This window comes from Ascaphus truei, chromosome 1, assembly GCF_040206685.1.
Source record: "Ascaphus truei isolate aAscTru1 chromosome 1, aAscTru1.hap1, whole genome shotgun sequence".
Lineage (NCBI taxonomy): Eukaryota > Metazoa > Chordata > Amphibia > Anura > Ascaphidae > Ascaphus > Ascaphus truei.
In genome coordinates, this window is record NC_134483.1 from 88,092,666 (window position 1) to 88,117,294 (window position 24,629).

General features: G+C 45.4%; 1 protein-coding gene and 1 long non-coding RNA gene across 2 annotated transcripts in view; both read right to left on the reverse strand.

Moving 5' to 3' along the window:
• Window positions 1-24,629, reverse strand: part of IQGAP2 (IQ motif containing GTPase activating protein 2) — a 501,518-nt gene that overhangs the window by 66,992 nt on the left and 409,897 nt on the right. The window lies entirely within an intron of this gene.
• LOC142469225 (uncharacterized) lies at window positions 8,730-13,253 on the reverse strand. Its single transcript, XR_012788987.1, has 3 exons — window positions 13,088-13,253; window positions 10,884-10,967; window positions 8,730-8,810 (listed from the first exon to the last, which is right to left on the reverse strand). It is a non-coding gene; the product is annotated as an uncharacterized LOC142469225 (long non-coding RNA).

A 24,629-nucleotide genomic window follows, 5' to 3' on the forward strand; every position in this document is an offset into this window, starting at 1 on the left:
GAGGTTTGGTTTGATTGGGTAATGGTTTAATTAATTCATTGTTGATGTTGTAATTGCTTCTATTGATTGGATTAGCTGGCTACTGATTTTATTTAGTGAAGTGTGTTTTTTGGGAGTATAGTTAGGTTTTATTACTGTGTGTCTTGTGTATTACTGTATTTTTATTAGGGTGCTCATTGAGTGCTATAGAGGCTTATCATGCCCATATTATTATTATATGGGTATGATGTACCACTATACTACTCAATGGGTATAGGGTGGGTATAGTCATTCTGGGGTGGGTGCTTAGGCCTCCCGGGTCAGGGTGGGTTAACCCCTTAATAACTATAGCGGTAACCGCTAAGGTGATTAAGGGGTTAGGGGCCATTAGAATGTATTTTTTTTCAATATATGCTTTCTGGCAACGGAGGACAGAGGGACCTGCTGTTGTGGTAAGTATAACTGTATTTATTTATTTTATTTATGTATGCGACTGCAGTGTTTAATAATGGGCAAATAATATATTATCCATATCTGGATAATAGTTAATTTGCCCATTACTGTACTGTATGGATTTGGGCAGAGGGGGAGGGGGTGGGGGGCGTGTATTGATGTGTTTTTACATATTAATTTTAATATATATTTCTTTAATAGTGTACAGGTGCAGGGGGTCTCCGGAGCTGAACCACGTTGGTTTTATGTCCGGGGACCCCCTACTTCCCGAGATACAGGCGTCTTTATGGAGTGCCGGTATCCCTCTGCATTGAAATGTCCCGCGTCACGTGACCGGAACATTTCCTTGCATAGGAGATACCGGCACCCCATAAAGGTGCCTGTATCTCGGGAAGCAGGGAGTCCCCGGACATAAAACCAACGTGGTTCAGCTCCGGAGACCCCCTGCACCTCTACACTATTAAAGGAATGTATATTTAAATAAATAAATTTCGGGCGACTTTTCCGTTGGGAGAGGCGGCTCTCTCTGCAGCAGAAATGAATCGCTGGTTTTTGCCTTTGCAGAGGCTCGAGGCTCGCGCTGGCAGCAACTCGCCAGTTGTGGCCATTCTGCTATCACAGGTATTCGAGTCTTTCTGAATACCGTGATAGCAACGCCCAAAAAACATTCATTTTAAATTCCCTGGCGAATTTTTTTATGAATGTTCTCTGAATAAGGCCCTTAATGTTTTGTAATCGTCTCTGGCCTTGTTAACTCTGAGAAACGCTTGCAGTTTGACGATTTCTTTTTCATGCGAAAACAAGAAAGAAAAAACTCCCAAGAACAAACTGAATTAATCATGACAATTCTTCATGACCGTTTGACCTCTTAAATGACGAGGTTCCTACAGTAATAAATGGTTTATTTCCCTTTTTTTTTTTTTTTTTAAAGAAGAAATACACTGGACAACAAAACAATTAGAAAAACATAAGATAGAAGCCAATGGCAGATGAGAAGCACTTGGCCACCACGTCAGCCCATTTTCCTATCTCTTCTAAACCTCAGACAATATTATATTACGTCTCTTCTTTTATATTTAGGATGGTCTGTCTATCCCAAGCCTTTTTTAATTCCCCTACTGCATTAGCCTTTACCAGACCTGAGCCTCCACCATCAAACTTTAGAACATGGCCTCGTGTTCTAGCACCCCTCTCTCTCTCTCTCTTTCTGACACAGGCTTCCCTGCTATACTCATTGAAATATTTTCTGTATTTAAAAGTTTCAATCATATCCCCATCTCTCCTGCAAACTGTACATATAGTATTGAGTAATTTCATCTTTCCTTTTTTGATATAGAAGCTTTTCTTTGCACAACCGCAATGTCATTTATGCAGCTTTGGTCTCCAGAACCTAACACAGTGTGGTCTTACAGTATCTATGATCTATTTAGTGGCATCTCTACCGCTATCTATTGCGATGAACATCTTTCCCTATACAACCTAGGATCCTGCTGGCTTTCCTGATTGCTCTGTTACATTGCCTTTAGTGACCCTCCTCCCTGTTCCCAAGTTCACTCATTTCACCTTTTTAATTGCAGTTCTTGCCAAGCACCTGTTAACGACCAGTCTATTAAAGACAGCTCTCCCTCCATCAGAGAGGCTGTGAGAGCTCTTTGCAGGTGCAGCAGTGTTAGGACAGATGGGACATAAGGTGATGCGGTTCTAGGCTTAGAATACTTTGGCCAAAGAATTGAACTAAATGACCCCTGCTAATGAGAATGTAACGGGTGGACCCCCCTTGTCTGACCCACCCAATCTCACATTGGCCCGTGTGGTCTAACCGGTCCCCATTACAAGGTCGTGTGTGGTGGTGCACCTGCAAGTAACAGGACTCCTGAGTCTCCCGCTTGGTGTTATAAGAGGATATCATCAGGACAGGTAGCTGAGGTAGTGGGTACGAGTCCAACTTACTTCACGTGCAGCGCCTCCACCTCATCAGGATCTATGCTTCCGCAGGGAGATGGTCCTGGTGAGGAACTCCTTCTCGGTGGTGACTGCCACTGCAGAGTAATCTCACACTCACACAGTGGGGGTTTCTTTGAACACGACATCTTTATTGTAGGTTGGGATGTGGCAGACTGCCCCATGCAGCTGCCGGCTCTAGCCGCACATCTCTCCGTGCTGTCCCTTTGCCAGGTACGCCCTCCCATATTGAAGTGGGATTCCCTTTCTCCTAGGGAGATCACCACTGCGCCAGGTCCATGGACACAGTGTGGCTTAGACAGACTCTATTAGTCACTCTGCTACCGCTAGTTACTGCACTAGGGTCAAAAAAGTATTCCTCCAATCCCTTATGCCGTAGCATACATTTTACCAGCTGCTTCACACAACCGCTGGCTAACTCCTTGCCACCTTGCAACAACACTAACTGACAGTGCTGTGCCCTTTATACCTCAGGGGGCAGGCGCATCTCTGATGTCACTATCCAAGGACTCAGAGTATACAACCACTCCCTTCCTTACACAGGGCACCACACCAGGGTGTGAGGGAAAACCTCCATAACTACTGTTGGCAGGCCTGTACTTACCAGGACTTACTGCCAATAGGGAAGATGTATGCAGTCATTATTATGCATGGCTACATACTCCCCCTGGTTAATACCCACCGTCCCGGCTGGGACCTAAATTTGGTGTACCTTGCGCCAGGAAACACTGCAAAAGAACACACAAATAACATGGCAAACATCATCACATTGACATAATAATGCAAGCCCATCTCACTCACTGACCAGCAGGGAGCGCTAAAGAAAAAGCAGACCACTCCAATTTTTGCACTCAATAATAATGTCGAGGATCTGGCTTCTTCACCTCCCGTCCCGCGGCATCATGCACAGTCACGCTGTATTCCCGTGGTATCCCTCGCTCATTGCAATACACCACTTTGTGCATGTACACACTGCGTCCTATCTTCCAGACCCGCATAAGTTGGGACACCCTCTGCTCGGCCCGAATTCCTTTAATGGCTCCCCCTTTTTGTACGATATAGTGCTGGATATCGTTTTTAAGCCATCTCTCCCTATTCTCCTCTATCTCTCTCATTAGAGGTTCGGGGACATACGGGTAATCAAGCCCATGCGACCTTCTGTATTTTGCCGCAACAGCCCGTTCAGCTCGGCAAGCCCTGGTCAACTTACTTTCGCCAGCCGCCCCGGGCAGCACCCATGACAGGGGCTCATCGGTCTCTACCGGGTCATCCAACCCTGCGGACCCCTTAGGGATAATAAGGCCTGCATGGATACGATCCCACCTTACCCTTAGGGCCCTATGGTATGCCTCGTCATCAAAGTCACTGGCAGCCCACCAGTGATCAACCACCCCCTCCCTCTCTAGGATAAATCGGGTGCGGTCGAACCAGGCTACATACCCCTCGTACAACGGGGCCCACCACCTAGTCTCCTTCCGTTCTTCGGAGCTAGGTTCTATAGACTCCTCTATCGACTCCTCATCAGGCCCACACGAAGATACCCCGGACGTACCCTCAGATCGCTCAACAACTCCTTTGTACTGTGCGGTGTTTCTAACGGTAATGCTTAGCACACTAGGGCAATCACTGGATACCGACACTTGTCGGGACATCCTCCCTCCTCCCTCCGACCCATCATCCGAAGTTCCCCAGTCCAGGCTTCCAGTCCGATCTCGGAAGGACCCCGTGACTCCCCGGACAACCCTAAGCTAGAACTGGACCCGAATGAAATAGTGACGGGGACAGGGGCTTTAGCTAGGGCCTTGGGGCTAACCTTGGGTGTGGACGGGGTTTGGGGACGGGACCGAACCGTAGGTATAGGCAGGGTTACTACCTGCTCCCCAGCAATACCTGTCTTGGCTTCGGCACAAAGTCTCTCTTTCTCACCGGCAGTTGGGCTCTTCACTCTCCGACTCGAGCGCCCATTCCGTCTGGCAATAGGTGAACGACTTCCGCTGCTCGACCGCAGAGGCGCGATCATTTCCCACTCGATGCCGCTCTGGTCATCCGGAATCACCTCCGTACACGCACGTGCTGCTACGCCATCTTGGGTTGGATCCCCAATCGGGATCTCTTCCTCCACGAGGACATCCGGCAACGCCCGTCTGCTGCGCGATCCAGTCTGGCTCTGGACTCGCTCTTCCTTCTCCTGGTTCTGCGACAGGCACGGTGTCATCTTAGTACCTCGCAGGGTGGGTACCTCCTTCCGATCCACTAGTCACCACGGCAGTGGGACTCCGGCGATCGGGTGGTCGCGGTACTGGAGACACTCGACTCCGTGTCTCCACACCACGGGGAATGGCATCTCTCCATGGCGTACCAATAGTATGACAGTCTCTTTTTATGACCATCTTACTCGACAGCCTAGCACACTCCTCGTCCGAGGATTCTAACTTGCAATTCGGCCGAGGCATCCCAGTAGGAGACCGGCGATGGGCTCCTCGGTGATCACCTCTCCGATGACTGGTCTTCTCCCTCTTGAAAACCTGTCCTGGTCCCCGTTCTTCGGGACCTGTATCCTCTTGCCACAATGCACCCGGAAGCTCCGCAGTTAACATCTGGACATCATCTTTGGCTTCCTCGGCCTGTACCGGCACAAAACTCGGCATGGGCCACAGGTACTGCAGTCCACAATGTTGACATCGGCCCTCAGTGCCCACAGCTCCGCCCGGCAGTCTGCACTGCAGGCAGAGACACATCACCGTCTCCACACCCTCTACCCGGAGGACCAGGAAGCCTCCTGGAGCCGAGTAAGGATGGGTAGTGATCAAGGGATTTTGTCCCACTTTATCAGAGACTCCAGCCATATTCACCAGTGGCAGTACTCGCTTCAAAGGTCTGTACTGGTCAACAGCTCTTCGCAACTGGAGTGCAGGGGCAGGTTTGGCAACCCCTCCTCCTTCTTTCTCCATCAATATCCGGCTGAACTGCAAACCACTCCCCCTGGTTGAAACTAGGGGATGTCTCGTAGACTTGTAGGCTGACCCAGCACAGGTGCAGAGTGAGTCATAGTCCATGAGGGCGCGGCTCCAGCTTTCGCGCCAAACTCCCCAACAGGGTGGGGTTTTCTCGTTGGCGCCAATCCTGGCCAACAATTAGCAAACTGCAAAGTTGCAAGACTTTCTGCAGCATGCCCACGCGGTGTCCCGGGAACGCGGGAACCGCCATTTTGGTGAGTGAAATCTTTCTTTTTCACATTTGAGGTAGCGTTTGGCTGTTTGTATGTTGGATTATAACAAAGTCCATTTCGTTCCTCCCATCTGATAACACTGTCATGCTCATTATTCTCAGGGGTATCATCCCGAGAACAAAAACATGATAAACACGGCGCAGCCACGGCTTTCACGCCATTCCATAGCAAACACACAAGAGTCTCTCCTGTAGCTTGTTCTTCACCCACGCACAGTTCATATGCGTGTTCTTCCTCTGACCGCAATCCTGGACCTTCTACTCTATGCAGATCCTCCATTCTTGCGGTTCTCTCTCCCTGCCATCCTGGACCTTCTGCTCTGTGCAGATCCTCCATTCTGACAGGTCTCTCTTGATCGTTGAACATGGGGTTCTTGTACATGGAGCTCCGCTCTGCGGGGCAGCTACCACATCCATACAATAAACATGCCTTGTGCACCACCTTGTGTACCTAACGTAGATCTGACTCGTGTTTGCACTACCTCAGGCTAGGCTCACTCTTTCTGTGTCTACTGTAACACGTTCCTCCAGTCTGTGCTCCTTGGTAAGTGGTCTGGAATGGAGACTAGAGTACTCTGGCTCTTCCATGCAGTACTTTGGGCGTCGACCTACTGTTGGCTAGCCTAGTGCGGACCCTTCCAGAATTCCTGCCCTAAGTTACCAGTTTACCCCTTCAGGCGTCCCCCGCTAGCGCTACCTCAAGGCGACTAGGACAGCAATAGCCCCCTGCTCTAGACTCACTAACCCCTAACGGATCCCAAGGCGTCTTTGCGGCATGCAGCTCCAGCACCTCCCTGACTACCCCTGGCTCCGTCCCACGCAGCACAAAGTGGCAGCAGACACTCTCTCTGTTTCCTAATGTGTGCCTAGCAAAAGCCTGTCCTGTTAACAGGTATCTCAGCAGCGCCTCCAATTGTAACGGGTGGACCCCCCTTGTCTGACCCACCCAATCTCACATTGGCCCGTGTGGTCTAACCGGTCCCCATTACAAGGTCGTGTGTGGTGGTGCACCTGCAAGTAACAGGACTCCTGAGTCTCCCGCTTGGTGTTATAAGAGGATATCATCAGGACAGGTAGCTGAGGTAGTGGGTACGAGTCCAACTTACTTCACGTGCAGCGCCTCCACCTCATCAGGATCTATGCTTCCGCAGGGAGATGGCCCTGGTGAGGAACTCCTTCTCGGTGGTGACTGCCACTGCAGAGTAATCTCACACAGTGGGGGTTTCTTTGAACACGACATCTTTATTGTAGGTTGGGATGTGGCAGACTGCCCCATGCAGCTGCCGGCTCTAGCCGCACATCTCTCCGTGCTGTCCCTTTGCCAGGTACGCCCTCCCGTATTGAAGTGGGATTCCCTTTCTCCTAGGGAGATCACCACTGCGCCAGGTCCCTGGACACAGTGTGGCTTAGACAGACTCGATTGGTCACTCTGCTACCGCTAGTTACTGCACTAGGGTCACAAAAGTATTCCTCCAATCCCTTATGCCGTAGCATACATTTTACCAGCTGCTTCACACAACCGCTGGCTAACTCCTTGCCACCTTGCAACAACACTAACTGACAGTGCTGTGCCCTTTATACCTCAGGGGGCAGGCGCATCTCTGATGTCACTATCCAGGGACTCAGAGCATACAACCACTCCCTTCCTTACACAGGGCACCACACCAGGGTGTGAGGGAAAACCTCCATAACTACTGTTGGCAGGCCTGTACTTACCAGGACTTACTGCCAACAGGGAAGATGTATGCAGTCATTATTATGCATGGCTACAGAACATATACAGATAAGTATTTAACTATATAATACTCCACTGGTCACCTTCCCCTCCGCTGATTGTACTCCATTCACCACAACTCTTTGTCTGCGGATCTTTCAACCAGTGTCTTATCCGTTCAACCTCAGAATCCATCCCAACCACTTCTTGCAGCTGGTTTATCAGTCTTGTGGGATAGTGTCACAGGACTTACTAAAATGTGGGCAAGTTATATTTACGATAGAATTACGCTACGTTGGCATCTTATCTTTGGCATAAATAAACATCCTGGAGGATTATCCCGGTCCTTGCATATACCTTATACCATCACCGGAACATCCATTGCAGGATCTTAATGCAGAGAAGGGCTTGGGATATGTGTCTGCATTTGACATTTTTTTTTTCAATTTTGTGATAAACTGTGTTGTACTATTTTGTGTTCTCTTTTTTTTCACGTATCTTTTGAAAACTGCGCGCTCCTGTTCTGTTCAACTCTGTGTTCCCTGCCCTGTGCAAAGGTCCATCTGGAGCAGCACCTCATATTATTACGGGTTATATTAATTATATTCATATTTTCACTTAAACACATGCTTAATGCACAGTAAATAAGTTGCGCAGAAACACTTTGTTCTAATCCAGTTACATTTACAGTAAAAAAAAAAAAACAACAGCTTTGTTTCACACGATCGCCCCCTAGTAAATCCATGCTACCTGGGATCTTACAAGTTGCTAAACATTGGCTATTCAAGAATTGTTTCAGCAGTGTTTCCATCTATTCCCCCATTACTGATGTCTGACATGCAGTTACCGGCTCACCGACATGCAGTTACCGGCTCACCGACCGGCTCACCGACATGCAGTGACCGCCTCACCGACATGCAGTTACCGGCTCACCGACATGCAGTTACCGGCTCACTGACATGCAGTAACCGGCTCACCGACATGCAGTTACCGGCTCACCGACATGCAGTTACCGGCTCACCGACATGCAGTTACCGGATCACCGACTGGCTCACCGACATGCAGTGACCGGCTCACCGACATGCAGTGACCGCCTCACCGACATGCAGTGACCGCCTCACCGACATGCAGTTACCGGCTCACCGACATGCAGTTACCGGCTCACCGACATGCAGTTACCGGCCCACCTACATGCAGTGACCGGCTGACCGACATGCAGTGACCGGCTCACCGACATGCAGTTTACCGGCTCACCGACATTCAGTTTACCGGCTCACGACATGCAGTTACTGGCTCACCGACATGCAGTTACCGGCTCATCGACATGCAGTTACCGGCTCACCGACATGCAGTTACCGGCTCACCGACATGCAGTTACCGGCCTCTTCCCTACTTACTGTACATGATCCTTGAAATAGCGAAGTCTCTCCTGTTAATGTTTCTTTGCTCTGAACATCCGGTACCAAGACTGAATCTAAAAGAGACCCAAACAAAAGAGAACGTTCATATTTGCAATTGTTAAAGCAGCAGTCCCTCCACAATGAGAAAACCAGGCAGGATATACAGTAGCACTCTTACAAAGAAATCAACATTCGGTCTTATCTTAGAGATTATTATTGTTGGGTTATTTCAAATACCTTTGTGATAAAATAGCAGCTATATTTTGCTTGGTGGATAAAGAGACATCCCAAAGCCTGTGGTAGCCGTAATTGTGAAAAAAAGGTGAGTATTTTAGATTGTAAGCTTGTTGGAGCACATGATCCTCTATCCTCGTTGTATTATTCTTCCCTGTATCAGGTCTTGTATATCTCAGTAAAAGCACTGGGTACACGGTTGGTTCTTTATAAATAAAAATACAATACAACAAAAATACTGCGCCAGTATGTGATTTTTACAGAGTATAAGTTTAAGAGGAATATTCTCTTCTTCAGACCTGTCGTCACTCTCATATTCTATTCAAAAATACCAAAGCGGTTACCTACGTTTACTCCATAAGAAATGAATTATTTACGCATGAGTGAAATGTCCAGAAAAGTTCTATAATGATTACAATCAATGCAGAAAGTATAACTAAAACACTGTTCAAGGCTTCACCACAAAAAAGCTTCAGCTTGCTCCCCAACATCACAAGATTTAAATAAAAAAAGGGGACACCTTTGCTCTAACCCAGGCCTGCACAACACGCGACCCGCATGCGGCCCGCCTGCACTCACTGTGCGGCTTGCGGCGGCTTTCTGCTCTCCCCCTCTCTCCAGAGTCTGCTCTCCCGCTCCTCTGCGAGCCCGTTCCCCCCCGCGAGCCTGCTCTCCCTCTCCCCGTGAGCCCGCTCTCTCCCTCCCTCGCTAGCCCGCTCTTCCGTGCCTGCTGATTGCTAGAGCGTGCGTGCAGTCCTGCCTGGTCTGCTGTCGCCTCCTCCACCGACATCCAAGGTAGGGAAGGGGGAGGGGAGGGTTACGGTTTACCCGTGCTGCCCAAATCTTTTTTCATCGGAGCAGTTCGGCCCTTCTCACTTAACAAGTTGTGCAGGCCTGCTCTAACCTGTAGGAACAAAACCCTTTCCTAATTATGAACATTTTTGCAATGGAAGCAGCACACGGAGCCTTCAATGTAAGTAAACTTACTCAGTTTTCAAATCATAAAAGCAGGCATAAATGTAATGTTTCAGGACCTTTCTTCAGACAATACACCACATGTTTATTTACATTCAAGTCACCCACCCACCCAACTCACCCACCCAGGCAGTCACGCACCCACAAGTCACCCACCTACCCAGTCACTCAGTCCCCCACACATTCCCCCACCCACCCAAGTCACTCAGTCACCCACCCATTCCCCCACCCACTCACCCACCCAAGTCACTCAGTCACCCATCCAGGCAGCCAGTCACCCACCCAGGCAGTCACCCACCCAGGCAGGCAGTCACCTGTCTTTTGTTGAAAATATAAAAATAAACAGATTGCATTGTAATGATGTTTTCCGTATTACTATAAGACAGTTAAGTAAAAGTTGCTTGCTAAAAAATATTTTTTCGTGGTAAGTGTGCTATGGGTTCGGGGGTTGGTTGGTGGGGGGTGGGGTGGCCCTGCCTTTCATTTGTCATGGGCCCCATGATTTCTGTTGGCAGCCCTGCTTATAATATACACAAGTTGCTGACAGATTACCTCCTTGAGGAGATAATGCCTGCACGATTTCCAGTGTCTTCAGTTAAATCATTATAATGTAAGTAATTGCTACATGTGTATGCAGCTTTCATAACCAAATCTACTTGTACAACACATTACTGCCTCAGGCAGCCGGCAATACTCCATCTCCCTTATGCTTGTAAGAAAATATAAAGCGACCTGCACAAAGGCACACGCAGTTTGCAGAGTCTTTAATTCAACCTCCCACTTCAAAGGAGAGTTCCTTAGCCAACATCTTAGAGGAGATATACGCTATATGAGAATCCCCACCCGTCCCCTCGCCTTTGTATAAAACACGCAACTTATTTTGTACTATTTATTTGTGTTTTGGTGCCAGGCATAAAATGGCAATGAGCATACAGTACCTTGACAATGCCAACAATGTTCCCTTGCAGTAGTGTTAGCCTGTCAGTGTAGGATTTCCTCTGTTTAAATCCTTTCCACGAAGCCTTTGGTAAAAACAAAAACAAACACACAGCTCAGCGACATTTAATTTTACATGATACAGCGGGCACATCCTTTCTTATATAAATATATGCTCCAATTGGGAGGACTGCCAACTGCACTGATAAAAGGAAACCGTGGGCTCTAAAAGCCACGACGACACATACGTCTCGCTTGGAAAGAAGATTAGGGACACGGCAGAGAACCCAGTCAGCCTCTTCACACAGACAGAGTACTTTCTCGTATTCTGAAAATGGATGGGTTGTGTTTCACAGTTCTGCCAAATGAGGGCCAGCTGCTCATGTAGCCAGACTTACAGTCTTCAGCGCCGCACGCCCGGTGCGGCTGAAACGCGTCAGAGTTTTGCTGTTGCTGTTTTTATGTGCCAATGAATTTCTTTTGTACCCAGTTACTGCAAGTCTGGTCCCACACTATTTTTTCCAGGCAGATGCACCGCCATCCACAAATTTTCTGCATTACATATGTATTACACAGACTCTACCATCCTCTAACAGGGGTACAGCCAATGAGGGGAATCACCGGCCGCATGGTAAAAAGTATCTTCATTCTATTGCATCCTCATTTAAATTGCTGACATCACAGACTGTTGACAAGATATGCAACACTCGCCTCTGACATTTTTAAGCATGTCCACATAAGTGAACGCTGAAGGGAAGACATGCAAAATAAGTATGTTTGGGATGTTATGTTTTACAGTTCAGTGCACAACGGCTAACACACATTTTGTAAAATATACAGCAGAAAACAGTTACAATATGTGTTTTATGGGACATGCCCCTTCCCCCCAAAATACATACAAAATACATCACAACTCCCCCCCCCCAATAGGTGCAAAACACTTTGGTGGTGGACTCTGGTCCCCTGGCTCTCCCCAGCTGTTGCCGGACTCCTGCTGGGCTTCGCTCTCTCTCCCACGCTGCTGCGCGCCTCCCTCACTCTCCTGCGCCAGAAGCAGGGCCCAGCTTCCGCAGCAACAGCTGGGGAGAGCCGGTGCACCAGAGGCCTGAGTCCATCCCCAAGGTGCTCTGCCCATATATATTTTTGAGGGGGGGGGGGAGGAAAGGGGGTAATGTGTTTTGTATGTATTTGGGGGGGGGGATGTGTTTTGTATGTATTTTGGGGGATGTGTTTTGTATGTATTTTGGGGGATGTGTTTTGTATGTATTTTTGGGGGATGTATTTGGTATGTATTTTAGGGGATGTGTTTTATATGTATTTAGGGGGATGTGTTTTATATGTATTTAGGGGGATGTGTTTTATATGTATTTAGGGGGATGTGTTTTATATGTATTTAGGGGGATGTGTTTTCTATGTATTTAGGGGGATGTGTTTTCTATGTATTTAGGGGGGATGTGTTTTGTATGTATTTTGGGGGGATGTATTTGGTATGTATTTTAGGGGATGTGTATTTAGGTGTATGTATTTAGGGGGTTGTGTTTTGTATGTATTTAGGAGGATGTGTTTTGTATGTATTTAGGGGGGATGTGTTTTGTATGTATTTAGGGGGATGTGTTTTGTATGTATTTAGGGGGTTGTATGTATTTGGGGGTGTTTTGTATGTTTTTGGGGGAGTGTTTATGTGTTTGGGGGATGTGTTTTGTGTATATTTGGGGGGAGAAGGTGTTTTTTTATGTATTTGGGTGGGGGAGAATGTGTTTTGTATGTATTTTGTGTTGAGAGAGAGAGGGATAAGGGGGGTCAAGAGTGAGTGAGAAAGAGAGGGGGTAAGTGTGAGAAAGGGGAAGGGGGAATAAGGAGGAAGCTTGCAAGGTGTGAAATAGGGGGGTGGAGGGTGCCCGCAAGGCCACTGACACAGGGAGGGAGGGGGTTGGGGGAGAGAATCTGCTGATGTTCCCATTCTGGACTAAACAAGGACAATCGATTAATGTATTATTGTGGTTAGCATGCTGTGTAGGCATCTCACAAGGGAAAGGCAAGCAGAATGTTGTTCCACCCGCAGGTACTCTGCATGATATCATTTTGTTTCTCTCTTCACACAGATATACTATAAGGATACAATCTATATCTCTTTACAATTCCAATGTCTTAATATACCAAAACCATTAGCAAACAAGGACATTGTTTTATTGTTCTTGTCTCTTACCTAGAGTTTGATTGCAAAAGGCTCTTGTTTATACAGGTAGGTTTTCCGATTGATAAATGCCTTTCTGATTACGTATCCCCTCATTCGTGCTTGTAGCAGAATAATCAGTTTTTCATTGGCAAACCACAGCTGCTCCCGATTAAAATCTGCTGTAACTTTACCAACAATGGTCGAATAAAGCAAAAAAGAAATACATGCATTTTATAGCCTAGTTTATTAGTGTTGCTAATGTAGGCAGGGCTGTAAAAGCTAAACAAATTAATAGACACATTAAATTCGTACACTGAAAAGCAAACAATCTAATTTTGGTAAACCAAATATAAGAGGCGCTCCAAACCCCAGTGCAAACGGTACAGTAACTGCTATAGAAGTACGGGAAAATATAAATATAGCCTGGCCTTTGGCAGCTATGTATTCTTCTGGGCCTTTCCTCTGTCAGTCCTGTTAGAACAGGCAGTGGAAAGGTTAATTCCTTCAGTTGGTCTATTTTGCATTTCAGCTCTGAGTGTGTAGCAATATTCAGGGGCAGGCCTAAGCAACATTTGAATGTGTTAATCCAAAGGGTGCATATGGGTTGGAACACCCCCTGATGTGTGTGTGAGCCAATCGGTATCCAGCTTTGAGTTGTAATGATTCAAAGCTAGAGACACTCCCTGAGGATATTCAAATTGAGACATATTCCCAAATTCAGTTAGTGATCAGTTAGTCTAGAGAGAGAGCTGAGAGAAATAAGAAGCTAAGAAGAGGTCTCCCCCTCTTGCCCCACCTGTGTAAGGAGGGGGGGAATTCAAGCTGCCATGAGCAGAGAGGCAGAGATTACACCATGCCTGTGATATCATGCTGTATGCTGTCTGCACATCTATGCTGAATAAAGATCCACAGAAAAGAAGCTGATGTGTGGGTCCCTGTTCCTGTGTCTGGAGAATGGAATGTCAGTGGGGGTCTCTCCTCTGGAGACCCCAAGGGATCCCTGCTGGCTGTGCACCCTGAGAGAACAAGTTAACCTGTCCCACACCACACCTCCTGTCCCTGTCCTGGGTTCTCCCCACAACACCGCGGAGCACTCAGCCCTCCTGTTTACCAGCAGGTCACAGCACCCAGACCACTCAGAGTGACCAGAAGGAGTGTACCCCCCAATCTCATGTCGGGTGGGGTACCATAGAAAGGTTACATAAATATATATATATATATATATATATATATAAAACAAAAAAGTGTGGCACCAAAAAATAATAATATAACTGTGATATAAAAAATTAGATATAACTATAATTAATGAATAAAGAATTGTGTAAAGTGAATAATGTTTGAAAATATTAATATATCTCTTAAACTAATGTGACCTTAGTGCATACTATTATAACACAACCAGTAAAAGTAAACAAAACAGTGCATAAACGTGCTAGCAAAAAGAAAAAAAGAAAAACACAAAAATCAAAAAACTCCAACCAGTTCTTCCATAATTAGTCCATGATGATAAGGTTTCTGATGTTGAAAGGGGTCTTTAGGCTGCTCTCACACGGGGTAAACCAACTCCACAGATATCTATAGACAGAAAAAGAGAGAGAGCGCACGCCCCATAGCATAATATTGTATAAAATTTATTAAAACAAGGAAAGGGGATGGGGGGTGGGGGGGTAGGAATCGCACTCACAAGATGCAAGTAGTTAAAAGGCAATTTGTGATTATATCACCACCATCCGGTTCTGGATACTGGAACACGTCTCCGTGGACTCCTTCAGGGCTGCCAGACACGATCACCAGGGACCAGATGTTAAAGGGCTCCGTTCGCTGTCTGTATAGAGTCCAAAACTCCAGCTCGCACTTCCAATGGCCGCCAATCGTATTCCCGCGCTTGGTGTAGGCTGCTGCGCGTGCGCGGCGGCGTCGTGATGACGTAATCGCGCTCTCAGTACCCTAACGTGTTTCGTCACCTGACCGGTAACTTTCTCAAAGGGCTGATGTCGAAAGGAATCAAGTCCTGCCCTTAAATAGCCAGTCCGTTGCCAGGCAACCCGTGATCGGGTGATTAATAAAACCTGAGTGGTATTAAATGAAGCTAATACATAACATATATGCTAATTATAATGGGGACTAGTTTTCTAAGGGCTGATAGGACTAATACACTTAAGGAATGATTATTCATTATTGTTTATTATTGTGTTTTGATCGCACATTTGTAATTATTTTATGTTCATTCCTTAAGTGTATTAGTCCTATCAGCCCTTAGAAAACTAGTCCCCATTATAATTAGCATATATGTTATGTATTAGCTTCATTTAATACCACTCAGGTTTTATTAATCACCCGATCACGGGTTGCCTGGCAACGGACTGGCTATTTAAGGGCAGGACTTGATTCCTTTCGACATCAGCCCTTTGAGAAAGTTACCGGTCAGGTGACGAAACGCGTTAGGGTACTGAGAGTGCGATTACGTCATCACGACGACGCCGCGCACGCGCAGCAGCCTACACCAAGCGCGGGAATACGATTGGCGGCCATTGGAAGTGCGAGCTGGAGTTTTGGACTCTATACAGACAGCGAACGGAGCCCTTTAACATCTGGTCCCTGGTGATCGTGTCTGGCAGCCCTGAAGGAGTCCACGGAGACGTGTTCCAGTATCCAGAACCGGATGGCGGTGATATAATCACAAATTGCCTTTTAACTACTTGCATCTTGTGAGTGCGATTCCTACCCCCCCCCACCCCCCATCCCCTTTCCTTGTTTTAATAAATTTTATACAGTATTATGCTATGGGGCGTGCGCTCTCTCTCTTTTTCTGTCTATATATATATATATATATATATATATATACACATATTTATTCGTATATAGTGTTGCTGCTGGGAAACCAAAAATGGACTCTGTTCACTCAGTCCTTCAAAGAATCATCTTCATGAAAGCGGAATCGGAAATATAAACATAAGCACCGTTGGACGAAAAATCTAAATTTGGTAACTAAATGACATGGCCTCGATTGGAAAAACACAGAATGGGTCATTAATCCCGGTCTTTTTATTATTCAGGCTGACCACTCTCCATTTTTAGTCGGCCGACTCATAACGTTAAGGAACAACCAGCTCTTTCTCCTTCAAACCTAATAGTAGTTAAATGCTGAAGTATATTCTCCAATGATTTTATAGTATGGTTGTGGTATGATTTGCAATATTTATAATAAACCAGAAGATACAGAGTCAGTTGGAGACTCATGAATCCACACATCTAAACTTCGGAAAAGTTCTACATGAGCAGAACACACCATTTCAATATTCTGCACCTCTGTAATACACCGCATGTTCTGATAGCTCATGCCCCAAGGAGTTCAAATATGAGCAGCATGTTTTCCCCACAAAAGTGTGTGGCTGGGAATCTTTGTTGAAAACAATGAATCCCAGAATCCCTTGCTGCAGTGGAAGCACTATATGCTAAGAGATAATGGTGCAAACAGAGACACAGACCTGTCTGAAACATGTGCATTTGCTCATACATTATATTTTTATTTGTTGAAAACACTGCAAATTTATTAGAAGAATATCAAGACCACCAGCTTCAAACTTTCATAATAATTCTCAGACCAGCTCAGTGTAATCATGGAAATAAAATGTTAGTACCTTGGGTCTCCAAGGTACATTGATACCAGATATATAGATTTACGTAGTATTTTGGCCAATACAGGCCCCTGGTGTGCTGGCGCCTGTGACATATCAGTTAAATCAATAGGGCACTCTAAAAGGTTAAAGCACAACAGATGCTCTTAGCGGCTCCTTTGCCCTCTAGCAGCAAAGAAGTTTAATTGATTCCAGATACAAATATATAATACTAAAGTTGGAAAAAACACTAAATGTCACAAGTCGTGTTCATAATTAATAGTAGCAGTACAGCCGCAGCCCCTTTTATTCTACGTCATCTCCGATTTTTTTCGGGGATTTTTTCCGAATGCCACGCACTTCACCGCGTTCATGCCGCATTCATGTTGCATTCATACCGGCGTCACCCGCGGTTGATGTGTTTATTGATGTGTTTATTGATAATGGTTCGGATTTAATTGGTTGCAATTCTTCGAGTATCCGCCAGGTGGCAGATATTCATGAATTGTAATGCGCATGCGCTTCAGTAATGTGTCGACTTGCAGGTGTTTCAAAAAATACCATAGTGGTCCATTGTAAATTAACCTTGGTACTGAAGAAGTTACAATAATGTATCAATTTAGGCTTTTCATATAAAAAAATAAATGCACAGTGTCTGGTCTTGTTTTATTGTCCTGAGAGTCCAGACATGAGTGGACAACTGCAGTCCGTGTTACAAAAACCCAACAGAGCGTACGCTTATTTAATATGGGCCGTGATTAATGCAACAGATGATAAGATGGCAACAGTTGGTCAAATTTATCAGTATTTTATCGAAAATTATGACTGACAAATTTTCACCAGATGCTCATATGTGGAAGCGTGCAATAAGGAAAAAGTTATGTATCGATCCGTGTTTTTTTCGTATTGATCCCGCACACGGTCTTAAAGGAGGGTATTGGTGTGTAGCACCAGATTTTTCTCGTATCTTTGATCATGGAGACTTCAAAAGGCGAAAGGTCATGTTAAAACCAACTAAGAAACGTCAGTTGCAGGCAAGCAATGCGCCAGCGACTGCGCCAGCGACAGCACCAGTAACCAATAACCAATAACGGTCCGACCATCAGGGAAAACCTGGTGACCGGCAACCCTTGCTGTCTGTCCCCCCCGGATACCTGCAGCCTGAGCCGGATTTCACGTACAGATTCTAGCAAGCTTGCATGTACCAAAGCGATTTCCAGCCTCATCAGCTAACTACAGGTGTAGTAGTCCCGCTGTCACCTGTCAACTATGTGTATAATCAAGAATACGGGACTGGCAGTGGCTCGGCGCCAGCTGATTAGCAAAGTCTATGGTGAGTAATGTTGCCGTATTTTATTCTGTTTTAGAAATATCAATATCAATGCACAGTAAGCGATTCTCCTGTAAGCAATATCATTGGCTGAGCAGCTTCTACAGTAGATACTGAACAATTGGTGGAAAGCTAGGCGCATGCGCATTGGAACCTTCTTGAAACGCATATGCGTGTCATCACATCGACAGTAGGTGCATGCGCATGTGAACAGGAGACGCCCCCGAGATAATTATTGGTGGGACTGACAGTGGGAACTTCTTTAGGGGACTGACTGACCATTACAGTAAAACTTGTACTTTTGTTTTTCCTCAGAAAAGAAAACTTTGTCATCTCAAGTGGAAAACGGCAAATGGAGGTATTTCGATGGATAATATCGGTTTGTGTAACAATGCCTGCACATTGCTGAATCGGATTTTTAAAAAAAACACTTACCGGAGTCAACAGTTTAGTGGCCGTTGTTATTGATTAGGATAGAATACTGTAACTGAGCGCTTCATAGAAAAACTGAAACAGTATGCTGTCGTTTTCAGACCGTATACAATACTTTTTTTATATATATATATACTGTATAATAAACCCGAAAAATAAAAAGTATGCATTTATTCTACATGTATTCCAGTACATATGTGTATTCTATACCCATACAGCATGTATTGTTTTAATACTCTAGTGATGTACTGAGCATGCCTACAGTATACAGTACAGTACAGTACAGTACAGTATGCCTGGACAGTACTGTACTGTATGTTCTAGAAACACTGCATTTTGTACAGTATAAAAGGAGACAATGGAACAATTTAAAACAAATCAACATTGTCTTTTATTGGTGGAGTAAGTACAAAAACATTTATTTACAAATACAATTTAAAAACATTTAAAGTGTACACCAATTCAAAACATTTACAGGTGTACTGCTGCGGCCGAGTTTATTCGAGCATTTGCCCGTTCTCGGCCGCAGCAGTAACCTGGCGCGCGCCGGAGGGTGCCGGGCGCGCGCCGAAGCAGCGGAGGAGCGCCCTCCGATCGGGGCTTTATTCCTCCCGCTGCCGGGTCCGCCGGGTCCCCCGGAACCCCCTGCCGCCGTCCCCCACATCGCGGGACACCAGGGCTCCCTCGGGGAGCCCTGGACGCGCGTGCAGGGGGCGCAGGCTCCCGATGACGCGTGACCGTGTGTCGGTGACGCGCGGCACGCCGAGGGGCGGCCACTAGCAAGCCGAGAAATCTCCCGGCTTGCGGTTCTGGCCGCAGTGTGATAAACTGTGTCGGTAGTGTATGGTGTACTGCTACTGTAGTAAAAACATTTATGTACAGAAAGTCAAAACATTTACTGTAGGTTGGTGTACAATACAGTAAGTCAGGCCTGCACAACTCCAGTCCTCGAGGGACGCAAACAGGCCCGGTTTTCAGGATATGAAAACCGGACCTGTTTGCGGCCCTTGAGGACTGGGGTTGTGCAGGTCTTGTGTAAGTAAAAACATTTCTTTATTAATAAAATTTAAAACACGCAACATCTCCTTTATTAAAGTACAGAAAGTCAAAACATTTACAGCACCACAGTATGGTGTTAGTAAAAACATTTCTTGATTAATAAAATTTAAAACAAGGATGGTGTGTTGAACAGCAAGTCAGGCTTGCACAATTCAGTCCACGAGGGCCGCAAACAGGCCCGGTTTTCAATTTTGAAAACCGGGTCTGTTTGCGGCCCTCGAGGACTGGAGTTGTGCAGGTCTTGTGTAAGTAAAAACATTTCTTTATTAATACAAGTTAAAACAAGCAGCAAGTCAAAAAATAAACAACATTTGAACAGAAACGCAAATTCGATCCCCACCAGATTGTCCTTCCAGGGCCGATGCCTTGTATGACGCAAAATGCCATTAATGGCGCCTCTCACGATTTTCCTTACAGGATCTGTAATTGAAAAATAGCGCCGCAATTCCTCCACAATAGTCCTTCTTACATTTTCAGGAAGCTCCCTTTTTTCGCGATTTCCTTCGTAGTTTACATTTTTGGCCCACCCGCAGTACACAAAGTAGGACACGTGGTGCTTGAAAATTAACATGGCATACTTCTGGGGTAAACCAGCACTCATCACCCTATACTTATCCCTGATTGGATTGGGCAGCTCGCGCAGGATGATGTCGGGCACCGTATCGTTGCAAGTGTATGTGGGTTGGATTCTGGCGGGTGTGCTTGTGGCGGCGGGCGAGTGTAGGTTGTCTGGGAGGATGCTTTCCTCCTGTCTTGGTCGCCGTGTTGTCTCCTGGCGTGGTCTTGATGGGGTTGTTATGTCATCCTCGTCAACGGCATACAGGTACACATATTCTTCTGGTGGAGGTGGTGCGCTTGATGATGAGAGGCGGTCGAAGGTCCCATTCATCCCATCCATGCCACCCTCCTGCTCCGGCGTCAGAGATACAGGGGCATGAACTCCGAGCAAATTATGTATCCCCGCTATGTCAGTCTCTATCTTCTCCATCCGTTGATCCATCTTCTCCATTCGTAATCCATCTTCTCCATCCGTTGATCCATCTTCTCCATCCGTTGATCTATATTTAGCATGGTCTCTAAAAGAAGATCTATCTCTACCAGCGTAGTAGAGTTCCCAGGGATATCGACACTTAACCCATTCAGCATGCGGTCTAACGAGCTGGATCTTGTGCATGGGGTGCTGTGGACATCTGGGTGGATGGGTGCTACGGAGGATGAGATGGGGTTCCCTGGAGAGAAGCGGCAGCATCGTCGAAGAAGGATGGAGGAGGTGACCTGTGGATTTCCGGGAGAGTACGGCAGCGTCGTCGAAGAGGGATGGAGAAGGTGACCTGTGGATTTCCGGGAGAGAAGCGGCAGAGTCGTCTAAGCGTAATGGAGAAAGTGACCTGTGGGTTTCCGGGAGAGCAGCGGCAGCGTCGTGGAGGAGTAGTGGAGAAGATGGGCTGTGGATTTCAGGGAGAGCAGCGGCAGAGTCGTCGAAGCATAATCGAGGAAGTAGCCTGCGGGTTCGATGGGTTGGCTGCCATTTGTTTTGCTTTGAGTGTACATCACCGAATTTCTTCTTGACATAATAAGGCTTATTAAAAACCTTAGCCTTTGGGGTCGTCAGAAGGTTTTCTTTATTAACCTTAGCCTTGGCTTGGAAATGGCTCCCGCCTTTCGCTTTTTCTGCATGCAGGCACGGCGGGGGCGAGTGGGTTTCTGCGTCCATAGACTTGGGGTTGATCCATGGAAGCAGATGGCACAATGCAGTATCTGGACAAGGGAAAGTTCAGATACAGATCATCGAGTGGTGGGCTATGCAAAGTGTGTAACCTTTTATGCATGGCAACGAGGTACAGGTGTTAAAAGTGGGCATACTCTAATGTGAGTCATTAACGTATAAATACACCATCCATTTTGTGGATTCACTGCACATTGAATACACATCGACTAAACATCGAATATACATTCTTGTGCTTGTATTTCTTTCTACTCGCAGCAATGCCGTTAAAAAGATTTCAAAGGATCTCAGCATGAGAATTAAGGAGATGTACATGAGCAGACAACGAATTGCAGATAGCCAACGCTGGTTAGCTGCTTTTGGCCTCGTTGTGCCATCAACCACCGTGTGCTATCATGCACACAGAAAAACTAAACAACGCACGAGGACACAAACTGTAACTAACGCGTTATATAACTATATAATACAGTATATCTATCTATTAATGTTTATATTGCTGCATATTTATATAACTATATAGTATAGATCTATCTAATATTATAGTTATTTCTGTATATTTATATTAATATATAATACAATATATCTATCTATTATTGTTTATATTGCTGCATATTAATATGACTATATAGTATAGATCTATCTAATATTATAGTTATTTCTGTATATTAATATTACTATATAATACAGTATATATATCTATTATTGTTTATATTGCTGCATATTAATATAACTATATAGTATAGTTATATCTAATATTATAGTTATTTCTGTATATTTATATTACTATATAATACAGTATATCTATCTATTATTGTTTACTGTAAATGATGTGCTGTACTTGTGGCCTACTGCACTGTAACTTACAGGATTGTTGTTTTTCTTTACACTGTAGGGAGACAACTCTTCTGGTCGACAAAATAAGTGAAGAGAATGATGAGAAGAGTGCATTAAGGGTCAAATACACTCAGCTGCAAAATCACAATCTCACTGTATCCGAGACAAGCATAAAGAAGATGAGACGCAGAATTGGGTGGAAATATGGACGTGTGAGGTTAGTACTGGACAGTACAGGAGGTTAAAGTGTTGTTGTATTGTATTGTATTGTATGTCTTTATTTATATAGCGCCATTAATGTACATAGCGCTTCACAGTAGTAATACATGTGGTAATCAAATAAATAACAAATAATATAAATAACAGATCATGGGAATAAGTGCTTTAGACATAAAAGTAACATTAAGGAACAGGAGTCCCTGCCCCGAGGAGCTTACAGTCTAATTGGTAGGTAGGAGGAACGTACAGAGACAGTAGGAGGAAATTTGGTAAGTGCATCTGCAGGGGGCCAAGCTTTATGTATCATGTGTTCAGAATATCCACAGTGCTATTCATATGCTTCTTTAAGCAAGTGTGTCTTAAGGTGGGTCTTAAAGGTGGATAGAGAGGGTGCTAGACGGGTACTGAGGGGAAGGGCATTCCAGAGGTGTGGGGCAGTCAGTGAAAAAGGTTTGAGGCGGGAGAGGGCTTTAGATACAAAGGGGGTAAAAAGATGACATCCTTGAGAAGAACGCAAGAGTCTGGATGGTGCATAATGAGAAATTAGGGCTGAGATGTAAGGAGGGGCAGAAGAGTATAAAGCTTTAAAAGTGAGGACAAGAATGAGTGTGAGATGTGGGATTTGATTGGAAGCCAGGAGAGGGATTTCATGAGGGGAGATGCTGAGACAGATCTAGGAAAGAGTAAAGTGATTCTGGCAGCAGCGTTTAGGATAGATTGTAGGGGAGACAGGTGAGAGGCAGGAAGGCCAGATAGCAGGAGGTTACAGTAATCAAGACGAGAGAGAATGAGGGCCTCAGTTGTTTAAGAAACTGTACTGTACTGTACCTATAAAATTATTCCTTGTCATTACAGAGCGTACCCTATGATAAGGGACGTTAACAAGATCAAGAGAGTGGTCCAGGCCCAGGCATGGATCGACAGTGGAGAAACTTTCCAGGATTGCATCTTCACTGACGAGTCTACTGTTTCGCTGGAGAGATTTGCCACCTTTGCATTCCACAAAAAAGGTCGCATATCTATGAAGCCGTGTCCAAAACACCCAGTGAAGATGCATGTGTGGGGTGCCATCTCTAGGCGTGGACCAGGATGTATTGTCATCTTTGAAGGTAAAATAAGTCACACGCTTTTGCCTTATGCACTGTACTGTACTAGTGTGCAGTTTTTGAGCACTTTTCTTTTCTTGTTATAGGAATCATGAATAAAGCTTTTTTCCAAGAGCAAATTGTGCCTGAGATTGTGGAATACATCACACGTGAGTTCCCAGATGGTCACCGTTTCTACCAGGACAACGATCCGAAGCACACCGCGTCAACAGCGCATATTCTTGAGCGCGGTATCAACTGGGTGAAGATGCCAGTGGAATAAGTGCAGTAACCGTGTCTCATTTTTTCCCACTGTTTTTACTGTGTATCTCTTTAACTAATTGTCCTTTTTTTCCCCCCTCCAATGTCAGATCGCCAGACTTTAATCCTATCGAAATGGTCTGGGATTAGCTGAAGGATCATATCTGAAAAGTCGTGAAACCCTCCAAAAAGGATGAGTTGGCGCAAGGCATAATGAGTTTTTGGAACGATGTACTCACCGTGCAATGATGCAATAAATATATTGACCATATTGCGACTGTGTTGCCCATTGTGATCGAGCGTAATGGGCAAGCATCAGGAAGGTAGTATGGTATAGTACTGTACTGTAGTATGGTAAGTACAGTATGATACAGGTAAGTATGGCACAGATTTTTTCTTTCCTGAGAGAGCAGCACTAGCCATCTGGTTACAAAGTATTTAACAGTAGTTACAGTATACAGTAGTTCCAGTATAGACTAGTTTGACAGTATTATCTGCATACTGTAGTCCAATATGGAGTAGCTATACAGTACACAATGCCATAATACAGTATGCACATAACTGCACTAATTTTTTCTTTGCTTGTCTTTTCAGAGAAAAAAGGATGGACAGGGCGAGGCGGGGTATCATGTGTAAATTTTGTGAACTGTGTGTAGTCATGATTTACACAAAACCTCCCCTCTCTCAACGAACTACACAGAATGAGGCAGAAGATAAAGACTATAAAAAATAAGACTAACAAAAGTATTTATTTCATGTTTCCATGGTGACCAAATGCTTTGGAGGGTTTTTATGATGCTGATATAAATTTAATTTGTGTTGCGACTGTTTGCCGCCTCTTCAATCTACCGATTAATTGGTAGAGGAAATAGTTTCTCTTTAGTTCTCTTTATTTGTAAGCCAATTATGATGCCATGATGATCTAGCAGATACAAGGGAAGGACAATAAAGAGTCGAATAAGCATGGATTTCATAGTACTCGTTAAGAAAAATTTGCTCATTTTTTAAA